Genomic DNA, 19,461 nt, shown 5'->3' on the forward strand with positions numbered 1-19,461 from the left:
AGAACCAAATTATGAGAAGATACAAGGAGCCATGGGCCTTGGTGCTCCACCTACTCAAGTCTAATTCTATTAATCTGCATTTACCTGTGATTACATACAGGAAACACAGAAAATAGCCCCTGAACAGAGCAGTGACTGTATAGACAGAGCTCACAAAAGCCACATGGATCCCTCCAGTTTATCTAGTCAGTACATGGAAGGCAGATCTCAACTGGCAATTTCTCCCTTCATGTGGCTCTATAAAGAAAAGGCCATGAAGAGCAGGAGCAGGGGAAGAAAAAGCACTTTTGCTCATTATCGTGAAAAAGGAGCTGTCAAAATGTCACCTTCTTTCATCCTTCCTTCTTTGCCAGCCTTTTCTTGACCCAAGGGATGGAAGCTTAAATCAAACAGTCAGAATGAATGATGAAAGTGCATGGTTTGTACTAAACAAAAAAGGAGGCTGTGGAGGGTGGTAAAAAAGGGGGCCCATCCAAAGCAGATAGACAACACTCAGCTGTTTGTTTCCTCAATTTCATTATGACAGAGGCCGGTGTTTGAACAGCCCTGGTGGGAAGATGAACCCCCCTTCATTTTCTGACTGTAAGCACAGTGTGTATGGCTCCTGCATGCATAAAATACACCGAGAGGCTTAGATACCTATTTTGTGATCAGAGGGAACAGGATTAGTGGGAAGAACAAAGTAACAAAGATGAGATTGATCTCAGAAATGGCTGGAGCGCTGGCTCAAAATAAAACTTCAGTAACAAAACATGGCTGACTTCACCAAAGTTCTGCATTGCAAGGAGGATGATGTAACAGTTCACAAGAGGCAAGATGAACATGAAGTGGGAGAGCTGCTGAAACATGGAAAGATATCTACATACCATATTGCTTTTAAAATCAGTTTCACAAATTATCTTCCAGTTCAGGATGCAGAAAGCCTAATTCAGTTTCAGGTTTCTATTATTTTGGTGAAGTTAAGGAAACTGATTCTTTTTAATGTTTGCTTTGTGTTTTAACCAACCTTAAAATAAGCACTTTTTTAAAGACAGTAATCCTCCCAAGACTGTGGGAACATATGCTCCTTTGCCATGATTACACACATGATAGATATTGTATATATATAAAGCCCTTTATAAATGAATCTATAAAAATCTGGTCTGGCTCAGAATATAGCATACAAAGTTCTAGGTCAGAAGTGAGTGCTATAAAACAGCTGTCATGTTTACATGGCCCTGATTGTATATCCTTAATTTAAATGACCTTTCTTCCTCCCTCAATTAAGCAAATTCACACTACGTACATCATTAATATACTTCCTAGATGGTAGGCATTATAAGTTTTATACTTTAAAAAGATAAACCTGTGCTAGAAGGTGCTCTGTAGCACATTAGCAAACACGACCTGTCAAGATGTTTGTATCTTATTAAAAACACTGCAGAAGACTCTGTGGTTCAGAGTTGAGGGTGAATTCACCTCTGGAATTGAATGCAGTGAAGTTCTGCCTCAGAGCAGTTTTCACTAAAAGTGCATTTGAATCACTATCTTGATGCTAACTGTGATTGGGAGCCTTGATTAGTACCTGAAAATGTTTTTTGCTTGGTCTTTATTTTAGCTGGAGAAACACAGTGCTTTCTATCGCCTGTCAAAATAACAGTAAAAATAGTTATTTTATTTTTAGAGAAAGCGGGAGTAAAAAATTACTTGGAATTCTTCACGATGTTAAAAACAAGGGTCAACTGAAGAACTGCAGAATGATCTTAGGGTATTGAGCGACTGGATGATAAAAATGGCAGGTGACATGGTGTTAATCAAAAGAGGCACTCTGGAAAAAAACAGGTCCAGCTTCACAGATACAGTGATGACTGAGCTGATTATAACTGCTCAGGAATGAGATCTTAGGGTTTTGTCACTGTAGGAGTGTGTCAGTTCAGTTGCTGAGTTGCAATGAGGGAATCAAAGACTATTAAAATTTATTAGGAAAGCAATAGGGAAGAAAACAAAACAATCACAGTTTCGCAAGCCACCTACGTCAGACACAAGATATTGGGATTCTTCCATCTAATACAGATAGAATAAAACTGGAAAAGCCATAGAAAACGCATTTACAAGAGATGTGGAAACTTTTAGCCACTTGTAGATATCAGTCTGTGGGGACTTGTGAGAAACGTCGATCAAATTTCCACTGACATCAAGATGGATAGGGAATAATTGTTCAGTCTATTCCAAAAGAACTGTGGGTTATCACGTGAAAGCAGGAGGCACATTCAAAACACACAGAAAAAGGCAGTTCTTATACAGCAGGTGAAGGGAAGTGTGGAATTCCTTCCTGCAAGATCCTTAGTTTGATGAAAGATTACATGGATTTTTAAAAGTAAATAAAATACAGATTTTTAGAAAAGCGTTCCAGAAGCAGCAAATATCTGAGTCACCAAGCAAGTCAGTCTACACACATTCTTCCAGGGAAAGAATAAGGATACAACACAGTAAGTAGTTATTTGAGAAAAATATATAGAAGTGTTATATTTGTAATTTTAATATACATAAAATGACAACATTAAGGGTGCCTTATCTAGAGGAATCTGAGAAACCTCTGGTTTATCTCATGTACCTCCAAACTCAGGAGCATCCAAGCTCTAAGCGTAATAAGAGTCACTGAAATTATTCTCACATCATTTTTCTCATCTAAAAAGGTAAGATTAACAATAAGCACAGACATAGGCTGCTATTGCCCACAGAATTTAATGCTTCTAAAATTACCTTTAGCATGGAAAAGATGAACTATAAATTTACAGATGCCCTTTATAATTCTTTGTGTAACTAAATGAGAGGTGGTTTCAAGGATATATTTGAAGTACTGTTGCTACAAACTATGACCAATACCTGGAGATTACTGGAATTTAAAACGGACAAACTATTACTCCAGTACAAAGAACTTCCAAGTTGTAGTGATAAATATTGGCTAGATTTTAAGAACAATCTCCAACCCCTCTATTTCACTATGTTCACTTTCCCCTAACATCCTATCACAGGATGCCTTGCACACTTCTCATAAGCAGCTGCTCATGGGACATAATGAATAGGATGTAGGATTAGGTAGCTGAAGAGCCTAACCAAAATTGAATATGACAAGACCCAGCAGAAGTCCCTGCCTTCAAGTCATGCTTTCACATCCTAGACTCAGCTTGACAGATGTCTATTGTCCAGGTTCAGATTACTTAATTCATTTCCATTCAAATTCAGAAGTCCCCTGCCGAGCTGGAAACCAGCATACACTATTCAATGTAGTTGTCAATTTTTGTGTGAAAGACAACCATACCAATATTGCAAAGATCCTTTTGATCCATTCATGCGTACAGCAAAATTTAGTCTGAAAATCAAGGCTTAGAGTTTCTGACTTGCTGGCATAGCAAACATTTCCTACGTGCAGCCAAATAACTGAAGAAGATCATTTGTATAAATGTTGGGCCGATGATTAACATCATAGTTTATGATGTGGTGGCAAGCAGATAATTTTAAATATACTGTATGTTTATCAGAAATAAAATACGTACTGGAGCATTTACATTTACTTGACTTTCATGCTGTTTGCAGCTGCCTGTCATTGACATACTGGTATTACTTCACTCACATTTCCTCATTTCAATCTTAGCTGCTTATTACATGCATATGCATGTGGTATTAATGGTTCCATTTGATCATTTAAAGGACTTTACGATACGTCACATTCACAGTGCATTTTCAAGTGTCTGTACCTGCCCCAAAATGCATGTCTAAATTAGTTTCTCACATGTTGCCAGAGAACGTCAGGGAGCAAAAATGGTGTTCCATAGCCCTGGCAGAGGGCTTTCCCCCTTTCTAGTCCAAGTAGTCCCGAAATAAGAAATATACAATATTATAACATATAATTGAAAAAAAATAATTGAATGAAGAGGTTCTAAAAATGCATTAAAAGAATCTTCACTCCCTTAAGAGTCCCTACAAGGGTAATAAAAGCAGCCTGACTACACAAATGGAAGAGAATCAGACAGAAGCAGTTGTCCCATAGAATAGAAAGCTCAATTAGAATTAATGATACAAATTATTAAAGAACACATTCAGACCACCTGCATAATTTACTTATGTCTTGAATATTCTTTAGGGAATTAATCATTCCAAGCTGTGACCAGTATTGCTACTTAAGAATACAATTAATTTGATTTTAAATAGTGCTGCTTCTCCTGTACTATTAGACTTTTATTAATAATTATATGGAGACCACTCAAACTGTACTATTCAACTCCTTTCAACCACTGAAATAATTCACATCACCAGAATAATAACTCCATTGTAAACAGCAGTATGAGAAAGTAGGTTTGTGTAATAGATCTTACTACTTTATTCTGTGCAAAGCTGGTCAAGGACCTATGGGTATTTTGAACTGGGATTATAACACTGGCTATTTCAAAAATCTATTATTGCAGAAGTTACTGCGTACTTGCTAGAACAGAAGATACAAACTACAAGCCATACATGGGAAAGGATGCAGCTTTGTATGGAGCATGCCAAAATTATCTGTTTAGATTAATACAGGAAAATCTAATCTAGCGTCTACTCCTGGCAGTGAATGCCTTGGAAAAGACTGCATGTCCTGAACTCTAGGTAACTAACATCATGAGTTTCAAAATTCAAACACTTTCAGAAGTAAAAATAGTTAAGAAGAGTTCTAAGGAGAATTCATCAGTATTCCAAATACTGAACCGTAGTTTTCCCCTGGATTACAGAGGTGGATTCTATGATTCAGAAATGTTTTCAGTAGTTACAGGTTCTGTGCTGACAGATAATTGCAAATGCCTAACAGCAGACATTGCTTTAAAAAACTCATTTCTAATAGATTTTATATATGATGCTAAAATTGAACTCCAAAGCACTTTGCAATTGGCCATATATGCACAGGAAAAGAAAAAGCATGCAACTATGAAATGAACCCACGCACGAGGTGAGATTGATTTAATAGCAGTTTGAGATCTGCATTAGCATTACATTCAAAGTTTTTATGTGTCTTGTAGAAGAAATAAATATATTGCCTCAAAATGCTGTTGCTTTGACTTCAGCATTTCTTATACAGGATTAGGGAGTCTCAAGAACATCAGGTATTATTTGGAGAGGTGCTAATTGCCCTGAGTTCCTGCTGGTAGCTGCAGGAGTTTTTAAGGAGTAAGCAGTGAGTACCTTTCAGGCTGGCGTCTCATTAACATGTTAAGATTTATCAGCTTATGTTTTTTTCTGAAATAACGTAGTGACATGAGAATTCAATAACAGGAAGAGCACTGAACAGGGCAGCACTGTAACTACAGCTCAAAATCCAATTTTCCTAATGGATACTGTCAAAACCCATCAACTAATTCCACCCTTAGGGATTAAAAAAAGGCTATTCTGCAAGCAAAACTTTGATGAGATGCAGCCTTTAAAATTCAGCGGGATGACAGAAATAAACAGAGCTTGAAAAGAGTAAATGTGATTTTTTTCTTAAGTCCTCTGTGAGACCTTTGAAGCCTTCCAATCCACTGTACATAAGCACAGCCTGGTTTTATTGCACTGCAAGAAGTGGTCTGTCTGCTCAGCAGGAATTATTGTCCTGTGTGTGTCTACTGCTGCAAAGTACCTTAAAGTAATAGGCTCTAACCCATGCTTGGCTCATTCTTACTGTGCAAAGAGAGCCAGCATTCAGAGAGAAAGGGCACTCCATGCTTTTTAACCAACCAATGTCCTTCCCAATGGAGAGGAATAAACGTGGTCAAAATTAATGATATGGTTCTGGGGAACTATGAAGCTGTTTAAATACCTAAATAAGCTTTTACATATCACTAAGGATACATTTTTTATGTGTCATTTAAAACACCACTGCAGTCCATACGCACATTAGATTTGTGGAAATTTCAGAATGCTCGCTATTGGAAGTGGGAAAAACATTGCTCTAAATTTTCTCTGTGTGTGTTTCTTTTTTGAAGCTTCCACTGTAAATCCCTATCAGAGACAGGACAGTGTTGAAACTCTAAAACCTAGCATGGTAGTTCTCAAGTTCTTATATACGGTCTTGTATTCATTTCAAAAAAGAATTCTTGTAAAGCTGTGCACTTCACCTGGATTTCACTTACTTATATTAAATCATGATGTAACATCATTACTTAGTCATGCTCCAAGTGGCTTAAGCTGAGCCACAAAAATACAATGTTTGTGATATGAAATTTGGATTCTATATTATGAAGCTCCCAATTTTGGGGCTTATTTCTATTCAAGAAAGCATGGAAATTAGATTGCCATTATTGTTCAATAGCAGCCAATAATCCCAGTGCTAACTGGGTCTTTAATCAACTTTGTAAACCACCTCTGCTTCAAGTAACTTCTAAAATTCAACTCAGTCCCGCACAAAGTAATTTTTCTTTATAAGCCTTCAATAGAAAATTGACCAAGACGAATGTTATATAATTCTAGTGCTCTCTGTAAACATTTTATCACAGAATTTAACCTGCGCACAAGCTTGTGTCTGCCTAGCAGGTAGCATGGTGGGCAGACAGCTTTGCTGTGAATATGTGTACAAATACTCTGAAATACAGGTTTAGGGAACAGATAATCACAGAAGTAACTCTGGCTTTAGAATTGTAACAGGGGAATCCTTGGTCCTTCCACAGCAAAGGCTACCATTTTTGTACAGAGGTGATACAAAGTAGGATTAACAGGTAAGAGATGAGACCTTATTTGATCTTAGGCTTTAAGCCAAAACAACAATAATAGCAGAATTCAATTACAATTTCCTAAGCATTAAGACTTAAGAAAAACTTAATCAAAGGTTCCCCCTTTGATTGATCAAGGAATTCACCCTAATGCTAGCATGAACAGGTCATGTAAATCCTGCTCACAACAGTGGTGGAAGTCTCAGACAGTGACTTGCTGGCACACCTGTTACTTCATGAGTCCCTGTGGACTTCTGCCCTAGTACAGAAAATAAATACGGTTAGCTGCAACAATAACACATCCCAAAACTTGAAATCAGTTGGGTTTGGCTCTGCTAACTTACCATATGTGTACTGGAAGAGTAAGATAAATTGAATAGCACTCCAGTTGTCTCCATCTCTAAACACAGCGTGCAATGAGCAGTGCAACACACACAAAGCAGATCCATTAAACATGATCTAGTTTTAACAACAGTTATATTACTGTAGCCCTCATATTGTAGGCACCATTTGCAACAGAAAAGTTATACAATCAAGTGAATAAAACTAGAGTGACAATGTCAGGTTATCCAGGACCAGAACAAGACAGACAAACAAAAAAAACCCCACAACAGTATTTCCTAGAATCCTGCAGTTTAGTTTAGAAAAAAACACTTCCATAGAATCAAACCTGAACCTGATTAAAAGGCTGCATACAAGAATCTCCTTTGAAATGAATGCAGGCATTTAAGTTCTGCCACTTGTCAAGATGTTGCTAAACCCTTTGCTGAACAGTAACAATACTCTCTCAAGTAACCTTTGATGCAGCCTAGCCTAAGAACCAAAGTAAGCAGTGGTCTTAAGGGATGCTGGGAGCTTGTATATCTGCCACTGTGTCTTTCCCACACTGCTACGAACCCAAGAACCTAGATTTCTATTATTTTGATGAGGATATCTAAACAACATTTTTTAAAACAGCTGCCAGAGTTTTCACCATAAGGTATTAATCAGAATAGGCGCCTAAAAGTTGCGTGAGTCTGTCATGATGTGATTTGAAGTCCTCTGAAATAGATTTGAGAGTGGTATATCCTTTCTTTCTGTTATTAACATTGTGCATAGATCTGGAAACGAAGGGCTTGGCTTTTCACTTTTAAGCAAAACACTTCTGCTAGAAAATGAATTTATATTTTATTTTTCAAACAACCAGCCTAGACTATTCATCAAATCTGGGGCCTATCTCTTCTCAAAAAAGCATTAGTAGTGGCCTTTACATCTGAAACCTCAAGTCATTCTTATTTCCAGTGGGACAGAAGCTTGAAAACAAGCAATATTTATCCTAAATGTTCCAGTTCTGGCCAGGATTAATACAATTCAGTGAGCCCTTGGTAATGCAATCCAGACTTCTTCATGATCATGGGATGTGGTCATTAATCCCTTGAGGGCATAAATGCACAGCTGCCTTTGTTTACTGCTAGTATCTTTATTGTTGTTTTAAATGACCTGTCAGCTATTTGATGTTTGGGTGCTCATGCCCTGTTTCAAGGAATTTATAACCAGATGTCCAGGACAAGCAGTTAAATTCCACCCTTAGCTGTTATCACTGGCCTAATTACTACAGTGCATAAAAATCCACTGTTGGAGGATTATTAGCATCTCTCAGTTACTGAACAAAATGGCACACTGTACAGCATCGAAACATCATAGAATGACAGATTGTTGCATGTTCCTTCAAGTAATAAGTACATCAAGATCATTTTAATAACTGGAACTGATGCTTTGGAATGAGAAGGGGTCTCTACTTGAACATTTCAGGCTGAACGATACACATGTTACACATGCATTATAATCATGTTTTCCCCCAGTTGGTTGTTTAAAGCATCCACAGAAAACAAAAATAAGAAAACATCTACATTATTACTGTTTTGTTATAGCTCATCTCTAATCAAACAACATCTATACGCTCTGCATGAGATGTGTAGGCAAACACCAGTACACGCAGTAGTTTTAATGCACATAAATAAAAACCAGCAGGCTTTATTGAGGGACTAAGCTGAAAGAAACTGCAAAACACTGCCGCACATCAAGCCTGTTTCTGCTTTGGTTTCAATGGGACTGCTTCAGATCTGCAAAGCCTCTTTCACTCAGCCTAATGAAATTTCAGAAGTACAATACGCCAAGCCTGAAATGTTCTCATGAAGTTCTATTATGTAGGAAGTACAGCTATAAAATTTAAAACAGCAGCATTGCCAGCCAAATGCTGTGGGTAAGAAGTCGTTTTCTGTGTAGGCTTTCTTGTTTGCTTAGTTTTTCTGTTTGTTTGGTTTTTTTTTTGTTGAGGCTTGAAGGTTTATTAGATGCATTTGCACTGTGATAATGTCTAACTTCTTTTTAACCCACTTTTGTATTAAATGAGAACAGGATATATTATCCCTAATACTCTCAAATACAAACACACTGTGAAGGCCAAACCCATGTTCTCCTGGAGTTTGGTTTTATTAAATATATAAAATGAAAGTAAGATGAAGCTCCAGTTTCTCCTCAAGGATTTACAAACGTAAGAGTTTCATCCTCAAATCTACGTAGGCTAATAAGTCCCCTTTGCAGCCAGCAATTTATGTGACCATACTTGTTTTTAAGGTTGAGAGTTACAGACAACCTTTCACATCCTTTCTCAGTGCTTACAGCAAAAGTTAAAATAATTTCTCCAAGGCAGTTAGTGCTTCACAGGACTCTGAGAATAACAGATGGGTAAAGGGCTTCCATGTGAAATCAGTAGAGGATTTAGTTTAGCAAGTTTTCCTGCATGTCAGATTTTATGCTTTTTATAATACACCCACAAATTTTAGGATTTGAAATTTCTGAGGGAAATGAGGGAAAACATTAAGTCTCAGATGCAAGAGGGATGGATCAGCTTTAGGAAGCTTGGGATCTCATCCAAGGCTGAAGCATATGAGAAATTTTCCAGAAGACTTGTCCAGGGTAAGAAATCAGAAATGGAAAATATGGCTTAAAATCTGGCTGCAGCTGTACAGATATTAGCCACCTACTATGAACTAAATTGAAGGGCTAAATATATTTTTATAAATACCTTTTTATTTTTAATTTTTACTTTTGTTCTGTGATGTTAAATTTAATCATTGTTTTTGCAGTAGGATAATACAAGTAGTATCACCTACAGTTTCAAACAACCACATTTATTTTAAGTCTTCCTCCTAGTGCTCTGTTACAGTTTTCTGCTTCTGAGAACTGTTTCCTGTTTTTCATACAGATTTCCCTCTTTTCCTGGGGAAATCTATTGAGGAAGCTCTATGAAAACAAAAGGAAGTATCTGCTTCCAAATACCTGTAAGACTGTTCAAAAGAACCATCTTTGCCACTCCGAGGCTCCTGTTGCTGTAAGCAGCACCATGTCTCACAGAGGCAGCTGTGAGCCCATGTGAGCAGACTGCATCTCACTGATGCAGTGGGGCCACTGCATGGCAGGAGGCCCAATAAGTGCAGGGTTTTCCCTTTTTAAGTATTGTCAGCTTAAAAAAAAATTAAAAGAAAGAGGGGGAGAAAAAAAAATAAAAGAAGTGAGAAGCCAAAACCTTTTGTCAAAAATAATCTAAATTAATGTTGATTGGGAAAAGTGAATCCTGGTTATCCAACCTTCCTATGAAGAATTCTCCTTGTAACGATTTCCACCTGCCCCCCTTCATCACACTTGTTAGCTCTCTCACTTGAGAAGGGCTGCAGGGCCGTGCTGGAGTCTGCTGTCCACCCATAACCAGCCATTTCTCAGCGAGTGAGGCTGTGTAGCACTGAGTCACATATGATTAAAGGTCCTACCTAAATAATGCACCTTAGTGAAAATAAAATGTCATTAAACTCTTTTGTGGCAATGAGGCTACACTTAGCAAAAATTACACGCCTTCTCAAGTACTTCACTCTTGTAGGAAAAGGTATCTTGTATGCTTGACAAACTTATTGGAACTGAGGTTCATCAGATGAAGCAGAAGACCTGTCAGTTGAAGTACTGCTGATGTAAGCAGAGATCCACCAACGGGGAGGCCAGAGAAGGCTTAGCACACAGCATCAGAAATAAATTCTTTCGTGAGAAGGAGCATCTATATATGGTTGTTACATTTTTGTCATCAGCATTTCTTCCTCCTAATTACATTGCTTATTCGGCTATAAAAACAACACACGGCTAAACAGAAGCTGCTATAGTTGCTGTCAAAGTCTACCTAATAATAGGCAAACTTTTCAGATCTCTATGAACTGGTAAATAAGTTATGAGGAAGGAAATTAATTATTTGGGGATTACTGTAAAGGCACTGTTGTGTTTTGCAAATCACCTACCAGAATGTAAAACTTGAAAACAACGGACATGCTGCCTTCAGGAAACTTAAAACTACTTCAAAACAAACACTGGAATAGTAGGCACAGAGCTTAAATATAGAGGAGCTTGGAGAACTGAACAGTATCTAATAATTAAATAGCCTTCTTTAAAGATCTGAGGGTGTTTTACAAACATCAGTGGAATAGAAAACAAAACACGATGAGGTAATTGTTATCGTTGTTTCCTGATACAGGATCTGAGGAACATGGAAGCTGTAAATTCCCCACATTCACAACAGAAAGTTGCTGGCAACAACACACCTCAGGCTCAGGTCTCAAAGCAGTCCTACACTCTTTCACTTTGTGCTCCCAGGCTCATCTTTCACAGCAGGAAAGCTCTCCTGGAGGAACTTGGGCACTTACGTGACTTTCCTGGGAGAACTCAAGTACTTGACTTAGGGCATTGATGGCTACTGCCTCCTTTGCTAACATCAGTACCCTATCTTCCAAAATACCTAATAAAGACTACTCAGAAATAACTCACACACAGTTTAACCTTCCTTCTCTGCCTCTCCGAATTCATTAGGCTCTGTGTGAAGCTCTGAGATAAGTACGGAAGGAACTTGCATGACATTAACTATGAACTTTCAGTTTCTGCTATGTTAAGTGATACATACAGATTTCCATGCATGCAAACAGAACTGAGAAACAATGTCTTATCAAATGCTTTGAGCTCTACGAGCTGAGTTCAGTAGGATCTCTATCCCACTGCCCCTACCCTTTAGAAGAACACTTTTCTTTACCTAGGAGGCAATAAAAAGATTTCAATGACATACACTCTAGTGTACAGGAAGTAAGAGAAAGATTCATAGGAATTAAACAGTACATGGCTACACAAATTGAATATATAAGGTCTTTTTTCCTTTATAAATACAAGCAATGGCAGAAGAAAACTATCTACAGCACTACAGCTCTGTTGCAGTTGTTTGTCTGCCACATATCAATTATCTTCCTCATATATACCCCTGTGGTTTAAAATTTTGTGGTATTTTAGTTATTTTAGTTATTTTTGTTGGTCGTAGGCTTTAAAGAACCCACTGACATTTATCAACACTTGCTGAGCGTTGATAGAGACCAAACAGTGGTTGTGAGCACAGTGAAGCAGTTGGCTTTCTGGAAGTAGTGACAGTTGATCACCTCCTCTGGTGCAGCTCATTACAAGCGTGGCATGCAGATTCTTATTCATCACCAGCAAAAATGCAAAGCTAGTGGTGGTGACTGTGTTGGAAAACAATGTTTTGTAGCTGAGAATTTGCTCTATGGAACGGTGCTACTGTGCTCTTTGTTGTCATTTCCACAGAAATAAGTAGGACACATTATTTTCAGAGCAATCTGTGTAAATTAAAATAATTGTTCCAGTGCAGAAGGAAGGGAAAGACACAGCTGTATAAAAGATAAGAAAAAAGGAGTAATGGAATGACTGCTGTTTCCGTGCCTCGTAGGAAGGTTGAACCCAGGGTTTTCACCAAGAAAGTGAAAACACTTTCAAGAAGTTTTGTTCAACCTTTAATAAATATCTTCTAAGCTAGTGGTTAAACCAAAAACAAGTGATATATATTTTTCTAGCTTTAATTAAATCTGAATTGCATGCATGCAAGCTCTAGAAATTCAGATAATAAGGGTGTGGCAATAGATTTTCATTCCAGTAGAGCAACATCTGGAAATTATTTCCTTTATTTTGTTACAAAACAATTCCTTAATGGTGCAGAAATATCTGAGTTACATAATTTCAAAGTGATGCATACTTCTCTTAGATAAATCAGTGGCTACTGAACACAAAATACCCCACATAGAGCAGTTTCATTCATCTCATATATACTCAGAACTACCACCATGCAATATAATCCCTAAGTATAGGATTTATAAAAGCATTGTAATTGCTTCCTCTGTTTAGCCTAATTATCTTCCATTAAGCAGTCCAAGTGACTAACAGTTTATTAATGGTAAAGTTTCAAAGACAAACAAGTTTATGAAAGCATCAAATAGCAGTGCTTAGATCTTGAGCTGCATTTCAGAGCTGATAGCCATGCATTCTGCAAATCACAGGAAAAATCTGGCCACGCCATTTCAGTTTAGCTTTCTTTCTCATATATTTGTAACGAATTTAATTGCATGAGTGTGTGTACCCATGCATAAAGGCATCTAGATGGTTCTTACTTAATATAATGAAAGTGGCCGTATGTGTTAGTCTGAATATAAACGATTAGTTCATCTCACATTATAACATAATAGACAAGAAAGGCTACCATCAAAATCTGCTAGCCATTTCAGGTGCTCACCCTGACTTACAATAACATTCACAGTACCTACTATTTTAGAGCAAAACACAATTTATAGCTTTTGTGATTTCATGCTTCAAATGCATTTCTCATACCCAAAGACTCAAATCCCACGCAAAATCAGGACCCAGTTATTAACTGTACATACGTAACAATAATTACCTATGAAAGCTTAACAAGAGTAATTCACCTAGAAGGGACTCCACAGAGACAGGAGCCCACTTCCACAAAAGAGAATTTCTCTGGCTTAACAATACCATCCTTCCTCACCTGACTGGATACTAGCAGCTTCTGCAACAGTCAATAAGGAACCTTCTCAGGAATGGGGCAAGGGTCAAATAGGAAAAATAAACAGCAATCTTACAAATAACTCTAATGTAATGTATGTGCTCCAAGACTTAAAGCAACCTTATGACATTGTGTAAGCTGAGAGCCTTGGGAAAAAACAATCTGCTTAAAGCATAAGTATTTCTGTCAGGTAGCACCACCGTGACATCTGTTTTCCACCAGCAGGGTCAGATTCTCTGCATTCTCTTCACAGATTTCTGCTCTAAGTGAACAGCTAACAGCACAGTAAATTATCATCTTCCATGCGGATTGCAGAGGGAGGGGAAGAGAAGCTAATTTGTGGCTGCTTTTTCTCCCAAACATTTACTGATAGAAGAATGGCAAGATGACAAGAGTTTGGATACCATATGAAATTTCATTAGGGAGTGTGCTTGGCCTTTACAACTCACTCAGTTGTCTATTTCCTGATTGAAAGATCTGTCTCCCAGCTTTGCTCTCCTGTCAAAGCCCTGCATTTTTGCATTCCCTGGAAAATGCAATGCTTGGGGCTATGCACTGATCCAAATGTTAATATTTTCCCCAAAAATCAAAAGATCAAAAGTGTTGGTATTGTCTCAAAAATGCTTGAAATCATCATAGAGCTGTATGAAACAAATCATAACTCTGGTATGCATGATGGTACCATTGCAAGGTTTGCCTGTTTCTATACAATAGATTGAAAGATTCAGCCAGACAACGTGTTGCCATCAGCATGATGACTTTTGCTGGGCAATGGTGATTTTGGCAAGAAAATTGAAGTGATCAGCTAGTAACAGGAGATCTCCCCAAACTGTAACCAGTATTACTGAAACTCTTATGATACAATTTTGCCCTTATTTCAGTTTAAAAGCAGGATATTTACTCATCCTTTTATAAGAAAAAATCGTGCCTTCAGAAATTTCTTTTTAATGCCTTATAGATTGAGCAATTTAAAATCTAAGTTGTTCATAGAATATTCATTCAATCTGATTTCTGTTGCAGAGGGGTGCACAGCTTAAAGCATCAACCAAAGGCAGATTTATTCTCTTAGCTCAAGAGTGAAAACAGATTTCATCTGTATGATAAGTGAAAAGCCAAAAATGAGACAAAATATGCACACACTGTGAGCTCTGCCATTCCCTGTTGGAGACAAGTCAAAACCAAAACCATTTCAAGTTCCCTGAATTCTTATAGTTTGGGTGAAAGTAGCACAAAAATAAATCACACCGATTTTAGTTAAAAACACAAAACAAAGCTTAGCTTACCAGACTGCTTACCAGTCTGTCTAACTGGTCCTCTGGGCCACGTACTTGCCCACACAGTTGTTTGATCTGCTTTAAGTAAGCCTCTAAAAGGGAACAGTTAAGGATCTATGAATGTGAAGGTAAATAACTCCTTAGAGTTATCTTATGATTAGTGAGGAATTATTTAAGTCAGACTTGTTTAGCACCAGAAGCAGGTGCAGTTTTGCTGCACTTAGAAGTTTCCATAACAATAAGCGCAGTGCCAATTAAAAGCCAATTAGTCATGGATATTACTTTAAGGTCCAGTTCTTTCCAGCTCTCTGCTCTTCAATTTCCCTTCTCTGGAGCTGCCCATTATTCTCACTACAAAGACCCAACATTCATGGGCACTGTGTGCCTGTCACCAGGGAGACCTCACTGCACCCAACACAAACGCTTCCCAGGCACCTCCAGAACTACTTGCCCCTCTGATCTTTGCCCTAAACAAACGTGCTGTTTATTCATATTGCTTCTCATTTATGAAGACCCACTAGATGCTGCATGCATACTAATGAGAAAAGAATTTAATCAACGCTTAAGAATGAGTGGAGATTCCTCTTTTATGCACTTACCATGACAGAGAAGGCAGACTGCTTGGCCTGTTTCATTATGCTTGTTCTTTAACTCTTGGGATCCCCCCTCAGTTTAAAATGTAGTGTCTGGATCTCACTCTAAGCTTTACTAAACAATAAAAAGCTCTCAAGTAAGAAAAAATAATGTAGTGGTTAAATTATATGATGAGAAATCAGGAGATCATGGTGCTTCCACCACCACAAACAACATCACCATGCCTCCATTCATGCCTCCATCACCTCACTTTGGGGTATGAAATACTGTGTATTCCAATAGCGTGGAGCATGAAACAAAATGCTGCTGGTTTGTTTAAGTCTACTTTTAAGCTCAGAAGAATTGAGAAAATCCAGCCACAAATTTACTGCCTTCTTGAATATTGAAATATTCAACATGGAGTTCTATTTTCATGTAAAATAAACAGTCCCTTTCTTCCAGTAGACAGTAAAGATTCGTTGCTTAAGTAAATCTACTCTTCTAATTCTGTGCTCAAACTCAGATGAGAATCCATCTCACATTCAGTGTCTAGCAATGGGAATGCCCAACTTTTCCTTGCAGCAATGTGAGGAGCAGCAGTTCCCTTTCCCCCTACCCCCAGTTTTCCATACAGTCAGACTTCTGGCTCTGCCTCTCTGATCTTTGGCTCTGAACTTGTCAGACTTGTCTTAAAATGTTTTGGATTACAGGAATGAGAAACAATTGTTTAATACATCTCTTCCTTAAAACTCCATTGCACAGGACATTTCCCATCCCTGCACCTCCTCCCTTCACGGCCATCAGTCCTTTCCTTTTACCTTCCCCATTCACTGCTATGATAAAAACTGCAGCCAACATCACATTCTGGATGCCTGGCAAGGCACACCATGGCAATTTATCTCCAGCGCAGTTATTTCCAACAGATCCTTGACATTTTATTCTAGCTCATCAAATAGAAAGTCTCTTGGGTATTTTGTTTGTTTTCTATTAAAAATATCCATATTTACTCACTTCGCCCTCCCATATTTTCTTCATTTTTTATCTGGCACAGAAAAGCTCTGAAATTCCAGCTCGTCCAGCCATGTGTTCCTTCACACATTTAAATTTATTCCATTCCCAAGCTCCTTGAAATAGTCACACTTGTTACGCTTAGTTTTAGTAATCTTTGCCCTTTATCTAGGGCATAAGAAATTCTAGCTTTGCTATATTTCTGTTGGAGAAACTAAGGCATAAGTAGCAGAGCCTGAGCCAGATCTAAATCTTGTTTCTGAAGCACCGGCTCTGAAGGCTCTTGCTCAAAGGGCTCCCCTTCTAGCTGCCCAGGTGGGTGTCTCCAGAGGAGAATAATATGGGTGTCTTTCATCATGCATTGAGCAGGAAGACGTAACACACCATCTGTATGGCTCTCTTTCTTTCTCAACATTTAAAGAGAGCTGATGACAACATCTCAGGAGAATTACTACAGAGATTGTACTTCAAATTTCATCAGCTAGTTTTAAGTTCCTTTGTAAGAATCGCAGAGAGGTGAAAGGTGTTATTTATGTCTATGCTGAAACTGGCCAGAGTGGATGTAGTCTATTATCTAAGTCCTCATAAAGGCACTGATTTTTATGGGAAGGGTTTTTAAAATGTGGGTTTTTTTTTTTTTTTTTAAATGAAAAAAAAAAAATCAGAACTTCTCAATGTTCTTTGGACTGTAAGCTAAGTTGCCAGGTTGCAGCAAGGTTGCCATATGTAATACATTATTACCATCAACAGTTCTCCCATTAAACATCACAGCGCTTACCTCTTCAGTGTAAAAGATTTTCAAAATACTTCAATATTCTTTTGAGTTTCTTATGGGCTAAAAATTTTAACCAGCTTTGACACTGCAGTTAGTAGTCCATGAGATCTCAGTACCTCTAAAAATCTCCAAACATATGTAAATTACACTGTAATTCAAAATTAAAAGAACCACCCACAAATACCAGACAGCCATCAGAAGACTATCAATGATCCCTTGATCAGGCATCTCTTGAATATCAGACCTCAACTTATTTTTCTTCAGAAACAAAGGAAATAAGCATAATTCAGAAAAATGAAGCATAACATGCTTGTCAAAGGAAATATTTTGCTCTATTTCACAGTCACTAACCACAACACTAAACTCACAGCAAAACCCGGTAGTGACGATCCCAGGAGCCTCCATTTTGAATTCCCAGACTTGCTATTTGCAGGCTACTTAATGATTTCCCTCCTTCTTCCCACTCCCTGAACTGATGAAAGCTAAATGACCAGCCAGGCTTCATTCTGGAGGCTGCTGTTTCCCTTGACTTTGCAGGAAGTGTGATTGTTGCTAAGTTAATACCATAAGCTGTAAACAAAACACATCGTTAATTTTCATGCAGTTGGCTCTATTGGAGGTAGTGAAAAAGAAGCAACGTTTTCTAACATGGTTTGCCTCAAGTTTTTAGCCTAAAGATTTTTGAAATAGCCTTTCTATTTTGTTAAACTCACAACTGTATTCACCCAGTGCACGTACACCCACAGACACCATGAGATCCAGTACTGCTGTGGTTCTTCAGAAACCAACGGCAGCTGTGGTATTTTAAACAAAAGCTCCCAGCAATACTTATCTCTAACTTGGCACCAGTTTTCATCTTACTACATGTCATGTCTTTTTCTGAGCAGTAGTTGAACTTACTGGCAGGAAATACTTGTAAGATTTGCACAGAAATATTGTGTTCTATAACTTGCTTCAGCAGAATTTTCTAGGAGTTCTAACTCTCAGTTTTTGCTGATGAATATTTAGTGTGTTAAATGCAGGGAATAATTAGCATTCATCAAACCAAAACTAATCCTATGTAGTGTTTAGAGGGAACTTAATTTACTGTAGATCTGAATTTGTTTTGCTATCTACATGCAGAAGAAAATTTATGAACTATGTGATGGCTCCTACTGGGAAAACAATGTGATGGTGCTGTTTGTGTGGTGTAAATGGGGAAGTATACTGGTGTTCAGTTTTGAAAGTCAATTGTTCTCCAAGTTGTAGAAAAGGAAACAATAGAAAAGTACTCTAATGAAGTATATTACATTTCACTGCATACACAGCATACACGTGTAATGTATACAACCTTGTAGTGAGCTGTCTCTGTTCATTGAGCTTCATATCCAAAAGGCTGCTTATTCCTACCTCTGAAAATACTTGATACAAAGTTTATGAACAGACTGATTTTGCATTTATCTGATACAACTATGTATTTATTACAAATAACTGGTCTTAGAATTCCATCGTAACTCTAATTTCACTAACCATTTGTGGAATTGAGTTACTAATATATAGTGAAAAGAACTGGACTGCTGAAGTAAATTCAGTACTGTAAGTTGTCTCAGTTTCATGAACTGCATTTCTACTATTTTGGATGTAAATAGGATCATCTGGATTCACTTCCTTTGTCACCAATATTGCACACTGCCATTGTATTTTGTCTGAAGTAACAATGGTGATAACTACACTGTCTTTCAGTGTATCCATTAGAGCATTTTAATCTCAACTGCATGAAAATTTACTCTGTATTATTACTCCTACTTTGAATTTCCTTGAAGGTACTGCCTCAACTCTGTCCATTTTGCTAACTATGATTTCCTCAGTTCAAATAATCATTATTTTCTCATAAATTCAGCTACATTTAAAAAAAAAAAACCCAACAGATTTTGTTGACAAGTTTAAGGACTTGCATTCATCAGGTACACTTTTTTTAATCCATAAGCAATGCTACTTGTGTCTAATGTAGCTGATAATCAGGGTATTTCCCTGTCTTAAAAAAGACAGGAGTAGCATGCTTTGAAAAATCATTTTCTTTAAGAGAGATTTAGGATTGCTAGCAGTTCAGAAGAGCAGTGATCACATTTGCAGGTGTGACTCTGTTCACGTGTCATTCCTTTCAATTTTCCAGTCTCTTCATCCCCTGTGCTCAGGAAACTTAGATCTGAACTGCCTAAAGGCACCTTC

At 37.7% G+C, this 19,461-nt stretch overlaps 1 protein-coding gene across 1 annotated transcript in view; it reads left to right on the top strand.

The window, feature by feature from the left end:
• The window catches only part of EFCC1 (EF-hand and coiled-coil domain containing 1), a 49,526-nt gene that overhangs the window by 12,668 nt on the left and 17,397 nt on the right, over window positions 1-19,461 (top strand). The window lies entirely within an intron of this gene.

The sequence above is a fragment of the Centrocercus urophasianus genome, unplaced genomic scaffold, assembly GCF_019232065.1.
Source record: "Centrocercus urophasianus isolate 14NV4802_14NV808 unplaced genomic scaffold, USGS_Curo_1.0 seq_22, whole genome shotgun sequence".
Classification (NCBI taxonomy): domain Eukaryota; kingdom Metazoa; phylum Chordata; class Aves; order Galliformes; family Phasianidae; genus Centrocercus; species Centrocercus urophasianus.